General features: G+C 29.7%; 2 long non-coding RNA genes across 4 annotated transcripts; one reads left to right on the forward strand and one right to left on the reverse strand.

Annotated features, from left to right (window-relative positions):
- Positions 1–2,428: 2,428 nt before the first annotated feature.
- On the forward strand, positions 2,429–15,075 carry LOC126748623 (uncharacterized). The gene is made up of 3 exons (XR_007664779.1): positions 2,429–2,643; positions 5,371–5,577; positions 14,826–15,075. It is a non-coding gene; the product is annotated as an uncharacterized LOC126748623 (long non-coding RNA).
- On the reverse strand, positions 7,383–8,780 carry LOC126748625 (uncharacterized). Of its 3 annotated transcripts, none has more exons than XR_007664782.1 (3): positions 8,658–8,780; positions 8,110–8,427; positions 7,383–8,054 (listed from the first exon to the last, which is right to left on the reverse strand). It is a non-coding gene; the product is annotated as an uncharacterized LOC126748625 (long non-coding RNA). The 3 variants fall into 3 exon arrangements; XR_007664783.1 differs by having other exon boundaries at positions 7,383–7,749; positions 7,868–8,427; XR_007664781.1 differs by having other exon boundaries at positions 7,383–8,427.
- Positions 15,076–15,340: the final 265 nt, after the last annotated feature.

The following is a 15,340-nucleotide window of genomic DNA, read 5'->3' on the forward strand; positions in this document are numbered from 1 at the left end:
TTGACGTTTTATGTGGCATTTTTTACAATCTTGAAGACAAAAAGATGTCTCAAAATTTGTAACTACATTTAAAACCGTTTTTGCACAAGGAATCGGTCTATTCTCAAATGTCACTGAAAACAAATCTCTACATTTTACTGCCGAATTGCCTCCATAAAACCATTTAATTAGTTGAAATCTTTCGGAAGTGCTATAAACAGCCATAGTGAAAAAAACACGAAAATAAAGCTCAAAAATTATTAATGCAACGTGCAGCAACACTACAAAGTGAGGTCTGCTGCGTAGCCGATCGATAGTTCTAGCCTGGACACTTATCCCCGCTTCCATCGATACCTCACAACAGAAGCCGAAATCATGCGAGGCGACGACCGCATCGCGATGGCAAAAATTCCGCGCTGGGGCACATATTTTGCGTTGATTCGAAATAATATTTTACTGCAGTTGATATTGTAGTTTATAGTAAGATTACGCATTTAAAATTTTAAACTACCAAACTATTTTGATACTCGCTTTGAGTTTTAAAAAGAATAAAAATTCGGTATTTAAATTAGGTGGGTAAATTAACAATTTTATTTTTAACTTACATTTTACAATCTTAATTTTATTTAGAATAATGCCTACCTCTTGCTGCATTCCTGTTTAAGCTCAGAAAAAATTAAAATGGATTTAAAATTTTTTTTTTTGGTTTTTTTTGATTATCTTCGGAATCATTCAAATTTTCGATTTTTTAAATAAGCAACAAAAATTTGGCGTAGGTACCTACCTAATTTTGTTTTCGGCATTAACATTTTTACGAAAAAGTAATACAGCAATGCAAAAACTTTCCCATAGCAACCAAGATACACAGAAGTGTCAAGAATAAGTTTTTGAAAATTTGTTTTTTTTTTCGATAATCTTCAAAACCACATAAAATATAATATATATATTTTTTTATATGGCATATTCTTTTACAAGTAAATAATGTGCAACTTTGGGGTAAATTATCCATTTTCGTATTTTGAGGATAGCCGAATTTGAAACACCGTTTATGTATATTTTTCCTATAAAATAAATAATAAAAAATATTTAAAACATTTATCATATACCTAAAAATACGTAATAATAAAAAAAATATATTATCTTGTAAAATGTAAAATATTAGGTCTCGCGGTATCTCCACTTAGTCGTTCCACTGTACGGCGTGCGCCACCAAATCTCGGCTTCAATTTTGACGCCACGAAACCAGTGTCACGGCTAGAACTCTCGAGCGGCTACGTCTGCTGACTCCGGGTTCAAAAAATAAAAACGAAAAATTCCGCCGCCTGCAATCCGCAACCAAGCGGTGTTGCCATTATTTTGGGTAATACGTAGCTCACGATAACACGATTTGTATACAAAAGTATACGATACTTCGACGGAATGAAGAATGAATCCCAAATGAACATCGACCGGTAGCGTCGATATCTTTAACATCTGGACTGGGATTCTAAAATCACGACTCGACACGATTACTCAATATGACTGATTCTAAATAAAATTTTCAATCGTGAGTGTCTTGCGGATTGCCTATTTTTTAACGATTTGTCGACGACACGCTTGGGTATATCGTATACACCAGACGATATAGCTTCTTCCTTTTTTAATACGTGCATAATGTAACAGCATCTTTTTTTAAACGTATTTGTTTCATTTAATGTTTACCAATAGTCATACCAGGCATATTATCTATGATACCAGGTTTTCATTAGTATATCAAGAAGCTTTCTTAAACACAACAACTAATAAATTTAATTCGAACCTATTTTCCACAACCTTCTGTTAATAATAGAGGCAGTTTGTGTACATTCAGTTTTTGTACATTCATTAATTTTTCAAATATAAGAGATTAGTGAAATTATTAAATTAACATTTATAGAGAGATCCAATTTCCCTGGTGTTGTAGGTCCTATTGATTGCACACATGTTGCCATATTAAAACCAAAAGTGGATGAACACAACAAGTTTTTGTGATTTTCCATGAATTCAATTATGATTTTCCAATGGATAGTTTTTTTATTTTAAAGAAATGATATGGCATATATTTAAATAAAAACACACGGAGGCGAAAAAAATTAACAAAATAAATATAAATTCTTAGTGTTTATATATTCTTAGTGATTTTAGAATCCCAGCCCAGATTAATAAAGCATTAGTTTGTTTTCTTTTCGTTTGACACTTGGTATTGACAGATAACATTGGCAGCTGTCAGTAACAACAGTGTTAAATGTGAGAAGGCGGCAAGCCTCTTGAAGCCTTGAATACTAACCACATAGAGAAATGAATATTAAAAGAGTGTTTGAAAGGTAGCCTAAATTGATCATCAAGTTTTAAACCTTAACCTAAGATATTTAGTTCGGTTAGACGGCATCGAGGGCTAACTTCTGTCATAATTGTCATTATTATTATCGATTTTCTTTCCTTCCTTGCCATCACCCACCTTCGCATCATCGATCGTCGCCATTGCTTATTCCTTTTTATTTGGGCGTCCATTGGGTGTGTTCTTTTGTTTTTTTCTCAACAAAAAATAGTTAAAAATGTAGCTTAAAGTCATTAAAGTGTAATTTCATCATGTAGGCAGAAGCTTTTTTGTTGTTTTATTGTGTGGTTTCAGATCCCTAGGATGGGGTAAGTGCAATTTTTTTTATCAAATAGTTTTCACCATGTTGTAGGTCACCTAAAATTGTTGTTTACCATTTTAAAACTGCCCTAATAATGTCATCACCAGGAAAATTAATTTTTAAATGCAAGTTCCACTTGTTCTAATACATACTATTGTCCTATTGAAGATTCATACAAAAATAAAATTTTCTTTAAATTTCCTGAAAGTGACATTATTAGGAGGTCCCAATGGTTTAAAATACTTGGTTTAAGCCCAACCTCAACAAGGTGTTATTTATGTCAAGACCATTTTGAGGATATTTCATTTACTAGTACTATACATACTCATTTAAGAAAGTGTGCTCTTCCAATTGCTGGCCCAAGTATTATTCAAAATGCCCCAGTACTGGTTGAGGCACAAGTACCTTGGGAAGATACATTGACTTTATTACCTGCTATCATAATCCAGCAATCTCAATATAATGTTCAGAATGAACATAATTATGCTAGACCACTTTTTACTAGGTCTGACGAAAGGTATCATCAGTGCTTTGCTGCTAGGAAGTACCAAAAGCACAATAAGTGAAACAACTTCCATTCTACCAGGTCACTACTCAAGGAGGTACCTCACCTCGATAAGGTGGGAGTAAGATCCAGGGATGCTCTTTGAATATTTAAGAAAAAGGACCGATGACATCTAGAATTAAGGGTATACATCAGTGTCAACTAATTTTTAATATCATACTCTCCATAAAGAATATTTTAATTACAGGATTAGTTTTTATATATTTCCACTCCCCTAACATTTTTGGGTACCCTCTGTACAAAAAAGTAGGTAGTAAACGTAAAATTTTTAGGGCATATTTTTGAGAAATATAGGTCTTATGTCTGTAAATAATTAATTTATAAATTTGATAAATTGTAATTTTTGTATCATATTCTCAAAATGTAAAAAGCAAAATACATACCATGGACAGTGTTGTGCTAAAGCAGCACAAAAACAAATTGTATCAGGATCCCTTTTAAGACAATAAATTATAAACTTACTTTACAATTGACTTAAATTCTACCCCTACCCTTGTTAATTTGTTGATAACAGTGAAATTAACATTGTTAGTATCGAGCATTTAATTCTCAAAATAGGACTAGAAATCTGCCTGTCATTTCTATGACGGATCGGTATTACAGTAGACTATTTTACTGACTGTGACAAATGTCAATTATTTTAGTTCGGCTATTCAAAATTTTAGAATGGCGCGAAATTTAAAATTATTGACCCATTAAATCAATTTTTAACAGCGTAAAGGCTGTGAATCTCGATCACAAACTCTAAAAAATTATGAAATAGTGCAAGTGTATTAATTTAATTTTTGAAGAGGCTAAGAGTGATAATGTTTGTAATTTAAGTTTATTTTATACATTTTTTAATTGAATATGTTAGTGTTTTGACATTAAATTCATCAAATCTACTTTTAAGCTGTTAAGTTAATGCATTTAGGCCCTTCAAAAAAATAAATCGTTAATTGCACTTTTTCACTGATTTTTAGAGAATGTGAAAGAGATTTTACAGCCCAATACGCTATCAAAAAAAGATTTAATGGGTCAATTATGTAAGACAATATTTTAGAGATTAAGTATAATATATTTAGTCCTATTTTGAGAATTAAATGCTCGATACTAACAATGTTAATTTCACTGTTATCAACAAATTAACAAGGGTAGGGGTAGAATTTAAGTCAATTGTAAAGTAAGTTTATAATTTATTGTCTTAAAAGGGATCCTGATACAATTTGTTTTTGTGCTGCTTTAGCACAACACTGTCCATGGTATGTATTTTGCTTTTTACATTTTGAGAATATGATACAAAAATTACAATTTATTAAATTTATAAATTAATTATTTACAGACATAAGACCTATATTTCTCAAAAATATGCCCTAAAAATTTTACGTTTACTACCTACTTTTTTGTACAGAGGGTACCCAAAAATGTTAGGGGAGTGGTAATATATAAAAACTAATCCTGTAATTAAAATATTCTTTATGGAGAGTATGATATTAAAAATTAGTTGACACTGATGTATACCCTTAATTCTAGATGTCATCGGTCCTTTTTCTTAAATATTCAAAGAGCATCCCTGGATCTTACTCCCACCTTATCGAGGTGAGGTACCTCCTTGAGTAGTGACCTGGTAGAATGGAAGTTGTTTCACTTATTGTGCTTTTGGTACTTCCTAGCAGCAAAGCACTGATGATACCTTTCGTCAGACCTAGTAAAAAGTGGTCTAGCATAATTATGTTCATTCTGAACATTATATTGAGATTGCTGGATTATGATAGCAGGTAATAAAGTCAATGTATCTTCCCAAGGTACTTGTGCCTCAACCAGTACTGGGGCATTTTGAATAATACTTGGGCCAGCAATTGGAAGAGCACACTTTCTTAAATGAGTATGTATAGTACTAGTAAATGAAATATCCTCAAAATGGTCTTGACATAAATAACACCTTGTTGAGGTTGGGCTTAAACCAAGTATTTTAAACCATTGACGGATCGGTATTACAGTAGACTATTTTACCGACTGTGACAAATGTCAATTATTTTAGTTCGGTTAGACCGCAACCGCACGCTGCAATCGAGTTTAGGGTAAAGATGATGCCTACTTGTCACTATGGGATTGAACCCTCTCATACTTTTAATTACTCTATGACTAACCATTAGTCATTACTTCTATTCTTTTTCTTTTACGTTGTAGGCGATGGTCAGAAAATAAGTGTGAAATTCCAAAAAAGACCCTTTTACAATTCCAGCATATCGTGTACACACCCATGGAAGACGGCAAGATAGAAAGTGGCGTGCATAGGGCTGGTAGATAAGATTTTAACTCTTTTCCTGAATAAGGAGGCAGCAATGGCGAAAGGGATCTATGCAAGAAGGACCCATGTATTTGATTTAAAATAGCGTGAGTTAAAATATTTCTGATTTAATGTAATGTTTGACTTTTGCTGAATAAATGGGGTAAGGGAGCAATCACTTACCCCTCTAAGAAATGTATATCCCTGTTTCTATTAATTAGAAATTTAATTATATAGTTTATAACACTTTTGAGAGTATACGTATTTGCTTTTTGTTACCCTATTCTAAGTCATATTATTTAATATATTAAATAAACAACTTCTACCATTTATTACTTCTATCATTATAAAACTTATGGAACAGTATAATAATGAAATTAGTAAAAGTAGGCCTGTAATAGTATTAGCAAACAGATACCAAGTATTAACCCTATGACAAAAACTAATTTTTAATTCACTAGAAGATACTGTATATCTGTCTTTGCCAACTTATTTAGTTAAGAGCTTCGCAATTTTAATAATTACCAAAAAGCTAGCACATAAAAAATCGAAGGAAGCAGCAATCAGATTGACTATATCCTTTAATTTTTTAAGGTTCAGAGATCAATGGGTGGTTTTGCAAATTACTTGGCAATGAACAATTTATTAATTAATATAATTAAGAATAACTTAAAGAAAATTCCCAATATTTTTGATTATCATTAATAGCAATAAAGGATTGTGGCATTGCTCAAATATTCTTAAAATGGCGATATTGCAGTGGTAAGATTACTTAAAAGACTTATTTTGTAAACAAAGCACTTGCTTAGAGTGTATGGAAAATGGCATTTCTTTGACCAGGTTAATCATGTAATACTTATTGTAAACTTGATGCTTTCTTCATCATTCATTATTGGGAGATCACAAGTAAAGATTGGGGGCTCTCTCTGTGGCTTTTGATATTTTGTTCAGTTTGATCGATATTTGCAGTTGATGTGACATTTTTTATAGATATTAGGACTGTCTTGGATGTCACTTGTCCTGAGAGATTTATATTCTTTTTTTTTGAGGGGTGCAAGGAGAATGTATTGACTTTGAATAACTAAGAGTTATAAAATTATACAATTAAAATGCAAAAAGACCATATTAAATCTGAGATTTCTTATCTTAGGGTTGTTGATTTTAAAATCACATTTTTCAGTCCAGTCATAATGATCAGATTATATCAGTCACATGGCTGTGTTCAATATCTACTTGTAAGATGTCTAATATTTATCTCTGGTTTGACATATTCTGGCATACTGGTCCCTTGTTTTGTCTTCTTCATTTCTGTTTAATTTCTTTTTGAAAATCATTTATTTAAACAAACTTAGATTATGTTTATAATCTAATAATTAATTTCATAGATTATGTTTAATGAGCTTTGGATAAAAACCAAGTGGTTGTGGCAGTGTTCATTGATCTGAAGAAGGCTTTTGATGTGGTTAGCATCAATATTTTGTTGCAAAAGTTGCTTAAGGGATTTGGGGTTGTTTAATAGTCTTCTTATGAGCGTCTTTGAAAGAGTATTTCTTATAATAACTTTAGGATCTTCTTTTTAGAAAAAAAATTACATATGCTTTTTCTTACAAGACTTATGTTCAGTTTTCCAACAAGTTTTAAGTAACCATTTTAATGAATTGACATTAATTGAATTTTACCAAGTAATAAATAATGTTAAACCTGAAGAAGAAATTGAATAATTCAATTTTCTCATAAGGGAAAAACTATTCATTGCAGAATTCAAGAAACTTTCACTCTAATAAAATTATATATTATTGGAAATGAATGAAAAATTTTATTATAAAATATATTGATAATTGTAAAATCTGTCGAAAATATAAATATAATAAAAGACATTTGAAACCATTTGAAGTTATTTATATAGATACACTTATATTAGGAAATAATAATAATATATTTCTTTATTTCGTACTATGAAGTAACATTGTACATGAAAACTTATATAAAATAAAATGATATCACCAAAAAAGGTCTATTTAGTAAAAAAAACACCTCCCTGACATAACTACATATAAGTTTACATGCTTAGGTAATCACCTTTCAGTTTCACCTTCTGTTTAAACCTGTTTCGCTTCATTTCCTATAGTTTATATTTTATGTGGAAGTTTATTAAATAACTTTATGCTCATATATTAGGCATTCTGTTCAAAGAGTGAAAGTCTGTGTATAGGGTAGTTAATATTACATGTGCGAGTATTAAACCCATTATCAACAGAAGTAGGAAACTTATCTCTATTCTGAAATAAAAACATCACTTCTTCAAATATAAATAAGTTACACAGTTGAAATTCCCTTAGATCTAAAAATAGCTTTACAAGATTATAACTACTGCATCTTAAATATTATTCTAATTACCTTTTTTTAAATGACAAATATATTTCTTATCTTAGAGTTGGCTGCCCAGAAAATAATGCCATGCCTAGCTGCGGACTCAAAGTTTTCAAAATACTAATCCATTCATTTAGGTATTTTACCACTGTACAGGAAGAAAAATAAGCTTTATTTAATTTAACTTGTAAATGTTCAATGTGTTCTGAAAAGTCTAAAAATTCATTAATATGTACACACACTTTAACCTTGTAATTGTTGAGGTTTACTTCTTTTGGGGTCGCTTCCTTGTTTTGTTTTGCTTTAAAAATCAAAACGGTCGTTTCTTGTTTATTCAGTATAAACTTGTTTTTACTAAACCAATCTTTCCTTTTTTGAAACGGTAGATCTTCATTCTAGCATAGCTTAGATATGTTCGGAGACGCCACTAATAAATTTGTCATCATCTGCAAATATTCTTAGGGTATTACATACTGTTTGAATATTGTCAATAATGCGGAGGGTTGTTGGGTGCGGTCAGAAATAAAACAGAAACCTGTTTACCTAAATGTCGACGTTTCGACTTATATTAAGTCATCCTCAGGACACTGAAATGGATTCAAGTAATTACAGAGATAAAACAAAGTAATTTCAAGTACATAAAAAACACTATTAAAATAAATGTTCTTTAAGTTACGAAAATTAAAACAACAAAATACAAAAACCACGACACAGTTAAAATTACATTCAGGTACAATCCGTTAAAAAAATTTTTTATAAAAAAAAAACAGTATAAAATTAATTTTTTTTTTTTTTTTATATACATTACACCTCTTACCTAAGTCTAAGTTTCTTAAGTTATAATTAAAACACATTTATAATAGGAGCGTAGAATTATTTTTAACATGGGTTAAATTGTAGGTGTTATTGTGAGCAAACTAGAATCAACAATAAGCCAAGAAACAAATGTTTTTATTCTTCCGAGCGTTTATTTATTTAATTTTTATGATTCAATGTTATGTTGATAAGTTAAGGATTAGTAGATAAGGAAGATGTATGTATCTATACGTTCAAAACCAGAAACTTAATTTGTTAATACACTGTGTGATCTAAATTTGGGACATACACTCTTTGACAAAAATAAATTTTATGTTTTAGTTTTATCTTTTTGGTAGTAAATTAATTAAATTATAGTAACTTGCATTTAGATCATCAATCATCAACAACCCTCCGCAATATTGAAGATATTGGGTCACAAACATGAAATTGAAAATTGTGAATAATTTCAAAAGGCAAGTCATTTATGAACACCATTAATTAAATAATCTAAATTTGTGATATTTTGCTTGTTAACATTACTTGTTGGACTCTATTGTTGAGATAAGAAGTGAACCATTTTAAGGAATTATTTCTCACCCCATATAACTAATTTCTTTATTAATAAATTTCTATCTAAACAATCATATGCCTTAGAAAGATCTAAAAATATTCCCAATGAAAGCATTTGCCTCTCCAAATTCCTAAAGACTGCACAAGTGAACTGAGATATTGCAGATTCTGTAGATTTACTCTCAAGATATCCATATTGATTATCAGACAAAATATTGCACTCTTTTAAAAAACTGAGAAGCTGATTGCAAACAATTAACAGTTGAAAAACTTGGAAGTAGGCTGATCAGTCTACAGTGCGTCCCAGAATAAGCGAATTTATACGTAAAAGTGACAAAAAATTTTAGTATTGAAATTTGACAGTTTTGCATCCAGCCCTACTTAATTAGAAAATAAAATTTTGCATATTTTAATTTTTTTAAAATCAAGCATGGTAAAGTAGTATATCTGGGGAAGATATAAAAAAAAGTTTATAAGAAAAAGTTGTTTAGAATGTAAAATTATGCCCGAATACTTTGATTTTTACGTTTAAATTATTATTTATTTAATTATTTATTCTTACTTTTCAATATTAATATTTAAAATAGTGAAAATTATTTTTAAAATTATTGCCCTTGGACTATTTCCTTTACGATCGGTAGGAATTTTTTTGGGGCTCGTGGAATGCATGTCGCTTATTATATTGGGTTCTTTTTTGCTGCATTTACGAGTTTTTGTGGAACTTTTTAAAATGTAAACATTCTCAATTAAATGTAGCAGCTACTATAAAACATTGTCACTGTCAAAGTTATGTAACAAAAAACAGAAAAAGACGATGACAACGGTGCTGCTATAATCCTGCCTTTGGAGTCAATTACTGAGGTCGACGGTGCTGAACATAAGTAAATCTGAATTACAAAGCATTTATCATGCCAACAATATTAAAGCATTTAAACCAAGGTACTTCCAATGAAAATTCCAAACTTTGTAATCCATGGCAAAAGGCAATATTTTCAAAAAGTCAACGCATGGCGCGCCATATCTTACCATTTAGATATTATTGGACCATAGTTTATTGAAGGATCTCTTAATCAACGTATCTTTAAATTTTGGAAAGATTTTTTTAAGAGTACTTAGAACCTTTACCAGTTGATGAAAGAATAAATCTTTATTTTCAACACGATGGTTGTCCAGCGCACTCCACTATTTGAGTAGCAGAATGGTTGAATAGAACTTTTCCAAATCAATGGATTGGAAGACGCGGCCCAATTGGGTGGCCGCCAAGGTCACCTGATTTAACCATTTTTGATCCCTATTTTATGAGGCCGGCTCAGGCAAATTGTTTATTCAGAGTTTATTCATTAGCAAATGACAGAGAATTACTAAAACAAAGAATTAGAGACCCTTGTAATTAAATTTCCATTGAACATATTAGAAATTCTTTTAAAATGTTTAGGAAAGATATTGAAAAATGTTTCAATAATTCGTTTGAAACATGTTTTGAGGTAGCTACTTTGAGTAAATTTAAAATAAATAAATAAAATAATTTTTCTTGTTAAATTAGACATACTATGTACATTTTATTACAATCATATTTTTGAGGATGGTTTGTAACTCTTAGATCAGTGATTTAACTATTAAATAAATAAATTAGTTAGTTTTTCTCTAATAATTAAATATGAATAAAAAAATTAATTGGTACACAAAACATAAAAATCAAGTAGGCCTATGAGTATGAAATTCGGTATTCGGGCTTAATTTTGCATTCTAAACAACTTCTTCTTATAAACTTTTTTTATATCTTGCCTAGAAATACTACTTTACCTACTTATAAAATTTAAAACATGCTCATATCAAGGCAAGCTTGATTTAAAAAAAATTTGCAAAATTTTATTTTTTAATCAAGCAGGAAAAAATTTGAAAATCATTGTTTTTTATGTAAGATTTATGTTCATTAATTCTAAACTTCAAAATGTTGCTATAATAACAGTCTCAACAATAACCAAGAGTTCCCTTGCAGAATTGGCATAGATACCTACTGGTATTAAAAAAAAACCGAAAGTACGGTTCACAATGTAGGAGAACAAAATTTTTTGTATTTATTTAACTGCTAAATTTACAAGCATTTTTTCCATAAAAAATGTTGACATGTTTTTGTAACTTTTATTAGCCCCTGTATCGACTAGGCAAATAGTAACGATTTAAAACTTTAGGGTTATAATCCACATAAAAATACCTTGAAAATAAGGTCTATCATCGGTCATCATATCACTCGACCCCCCGTTCCATTTAAAATTTTGGGGGCCCTTGTCACCCCCGCTAGGGCTTTGTCCTCGGGGGGGCGAAAGTAGCAAAAAAATGTTTCCCCCTTGAATCAAAAATTGACGGGTCCGAGGATTTTTTCGCAAAAGTTCTGAGGGACCCAAAATAGGCTCTGTTTCATTTTCAAATGGCCACCCTGTATACATTTATATTGAATTAAAACTGATGGAAATAGAATAAAATTCCATGATCTAAATAATAACCCTGAAATACTACTGTACAAATTAGATAAGATTTCACTCTTATTATAAAAGATCATTTAAATTATCATTTTAAATACTGATTTTTATTTATATGAGAGAATGTGAAAACACCTTGTTAGAGTTATTTGCTTATGAAAAACGAATTGAAAATAGTATTAGACAAATAAACCCAAATATACATATTGAAAAACAAAAAAAATGTATCTGCAAATCAATATATTCTAAAAGGTTGCATATTACAATTAAAAAAGTATCACTCAATCAATCAAATAGTTATCAATATCTTGAACTACAATTTATAATCAATTAAATATCAATGATATATCAAATCATTTATAATTATTATAATATAATTGGAAAAGTTAAACATATTACATAATTCAATACTTGATCCAACTGGATTAATAAAAAAAATAAATCTGTTAAAAAATTAATTAACAATTGATAGTTTGCCAATACCAGTTAATATCTAAAACATTTTAAATTTTTAGATTATTGAAATTAAATTTAATTTGACTCAAATGGTGCAATTATTACCTTTAGATTAGTATTACCATTGGTCGAATCAGATATATATCACTAGTATCAATTATACCTATTCTGTATCACCAAAATCAATTTTTCTTAAACTTACCACAAAAACCATTCCTTGTGGTTAGCTATAGGAAGTATTCTTTTATGGATAAATCATCTGCCGAACTACAACTCTATGAGTATTTATGTAAAGATACTCATACTGTCTGCATAATGCTACAACGTGTCGCCCTTTTTGCATAGAACTCCAAGATATTCAAGTTAATAGAATTATGGATGGAAAATGGTTGATATCCATTCCAGGCCAATTGAATGCTCCAGTGTCATGCCCAATTTTCAAAGACAATGTCTTACTTCATAGTTCTTATTTGGTAGAAGCTACCAATGAATGCATTATCCAAATCAAGCCATTCATCTCAAGGACTTATAAACTGAGCCAACTTAACAATGAATGACATATCACTCAAAATTAAAGTTTTCACTTTCATGATAAAAGAAAAATATCGGATCTTCCTACGTTGGACCTAAATACAATGAATCTTGAAGAAAGATAGAAGCTCTTCAGCCATTCAAGAACAAAAAAAAAATTTTAAAGAAATTAAGACTCAATAATAATTGTTTTAATATGTATTTTCTTTATAGAAAACTCAATTTATACAGGGTGTTCCACTATCAACGTCACAGGCTGTAATTTTTTTGTTTTAAAATATAATTTTTTAAAAGAAAATGTATACCCAAAATTACTTATAAACACTACCCCCAACAAGTGATCCCCTAAAAATCACCTCTAAACTTTTTTTTCAAATGACATCACCATTATTTCTTTTAATGTTTGGAATGCTTGCAATATTATTAATTAAATTTCATTAAAAAAGCATGTATTAACATCAACCTAAGAAATTTAAAATTTTTTAAAATTAGGCTTTTCTCATCGTTTTGAAGTTTATTATCTATAATAAAATGAGGTAGTATATTGAAAAGAAGAAACAAGCTCAGAGATCAATTGATTAATTCTCAGCTCCTGTGTATATAAAAAATATCTATTATACTCCAAGTAAATTATTGTATTTAAGACTTATTGAACTTACATTAAATCAAATATAACAAAAGGTTTCGTTAAAAATTTAAGGTCATATATCTTCTTTTCAATATTTGAGCGTATGACATAGTATTTTCTAAATTGATTTTTACTGTATTACTGATGTAATACCCAACAACATAGATAACTCTTCATGAATTTGTCACAACAGTACAGATTTTACTTAAACATATTTTTATCCAACATGTACAGCAGAATAAGCATTTATAGATGTAGCAAGCTATCATAGCTCAAGCTAAAATTACTTTTTATTTATAAGTGAATATAAAGAAACATATTTCCAAATATTTAAATTATCTGTTTTATTGCTTTTTTTAGCGCAGTTACAGCAAGTGGGTCTTTGACAAACAGATGTATATATCGGGTGGTGCGTCGCCGAGCGAAACATAGGAAAACCCATGTAAATTTTAAGGGGGTCAATTATTGGCTTCCCTGTACATTTTATACATAAAATGTAAGATAACTTTTTGAAGAGACCAATCTGGCAAAGCCTTGTGCAAAGTTTAAAAAAATTTTAATAAGCGAATCTTAAATTATTTAATTAAATGTAATTGCTAAATTTGCAAATTTTTGGTTCAGGTAAAACCAGTAAAATGAATATTGTCACTGATGTGAGGAAAAGTGACAATAAATTAGTGACAGTCAATATTTGAAAACAAGTATGAATTATTCAATCGACGAAAAAATAGCCATAATTAAGTTAATAAATAATTACTTAATAAATAATAGTCATAATTATTTACATAAAGTCTTACTTGAATGTATGGTTGTGAGATTGATAAAACAAAAAAAATTACATTTCTTGTATTCGGCTGTATGTCAGATTTGACAAAGCTTTATAACAAATTGTTTGCTGGTGGCTGGTGTCTGGTTTCACCTGAACCGAAAATTTGGTAATTTTGCATTTACATTTAATTGAATAATTCAAGATTCGCTTAATAAAATTTTTTGAAACTTTGCACGAGGGTTTGCCAGATTGGTCTCTTCAAAAAGTTATCTTACATTTTTTTATGTAAAATGTACAGAAACGCCAATAAATGACTTCCCTAAAATTTACATGGGATTTTCTATCTTAAGCCCGGCGACGCACTACCCGGTATAAGATCACTGTTCTCATCTGGTAGGCCTCTATTCGACTCTGAAAAATTTTGTTTTTCTCCTTATTTCTAAAGTTTGAATATTAAAGTCCTTTAGCATGGTTTTATATGAAACTATGTACAAGTAAACATTACCTATGTTAACATAAAGATAACATGTGAAGTTCCTTGAATTCCTTTTACCAATACCAAGTGCACCATACACTTTAGTAGTAATATCTCAAAATGAATATTGAATTTTATATTACTTTGAAAAACAACTTTCAGATCCTTTACCTCTGTTTTGTTAATTAATAATTTATTATTTATGAAATAAGTAAATTTGATATCGATTTTGCTCAAAGCAATTTTCTACAAAGTTTATATCTTCTTTCAATTTCTAGATCTTAAAGTCATCAACAAAAAGTAGACTTTCCCAGTGTTTTACCACCTCGTTACCATACTCTTGGATGGCTATCAATAAAAATTCAAAAGAGCAACGGCCTCAGATTACTACCCTGTGGCACAGCAGAAAAACCCTCAGACATTGATTTTGCAACTTAAAAAATCTGTTGTAGTGAGGTCAGGTATGTTTTCAAATTGTAGCGTTTTTACCGTTAAGGTGTAAATTAAAACACTCGATGCACAAAAATAGTTAACCGATTTATTTTATACGTACACACTAAACACGATAATTTAAGACTACTTGAAATATTTATTTACTACTACTTATGTCAATTTTAATAGTCGCGCCAATATTCTGAACCATTAACTTGACTCCTAAAACCTGGCGGTTTTTATTATAGAGAATACGTATTTATTATAGAGAACGGTTTTTATTATAGGGAATAAAAATTAAAGTTTATGAAAGAAAACTCAATTTTTTTAAAATAACGTACAGTGATGTTACTGTACGTTA

This window comes from Anthonomus grandis, chromosome 22 (assembly GCF_022605725.1).
Source record: "Anthonomus grandis grandis chromosome 22, icAntGran1.3, whole genome shotgun sequence".
In the NCBI taxonomy this organism is placed as follows: domain Eukaryota; kingdom Metazoa; phylum Arthropoda; class Insecta; order Coleoptera; family Curculionidae; genus Anthonomus; species Anthonomus grandis.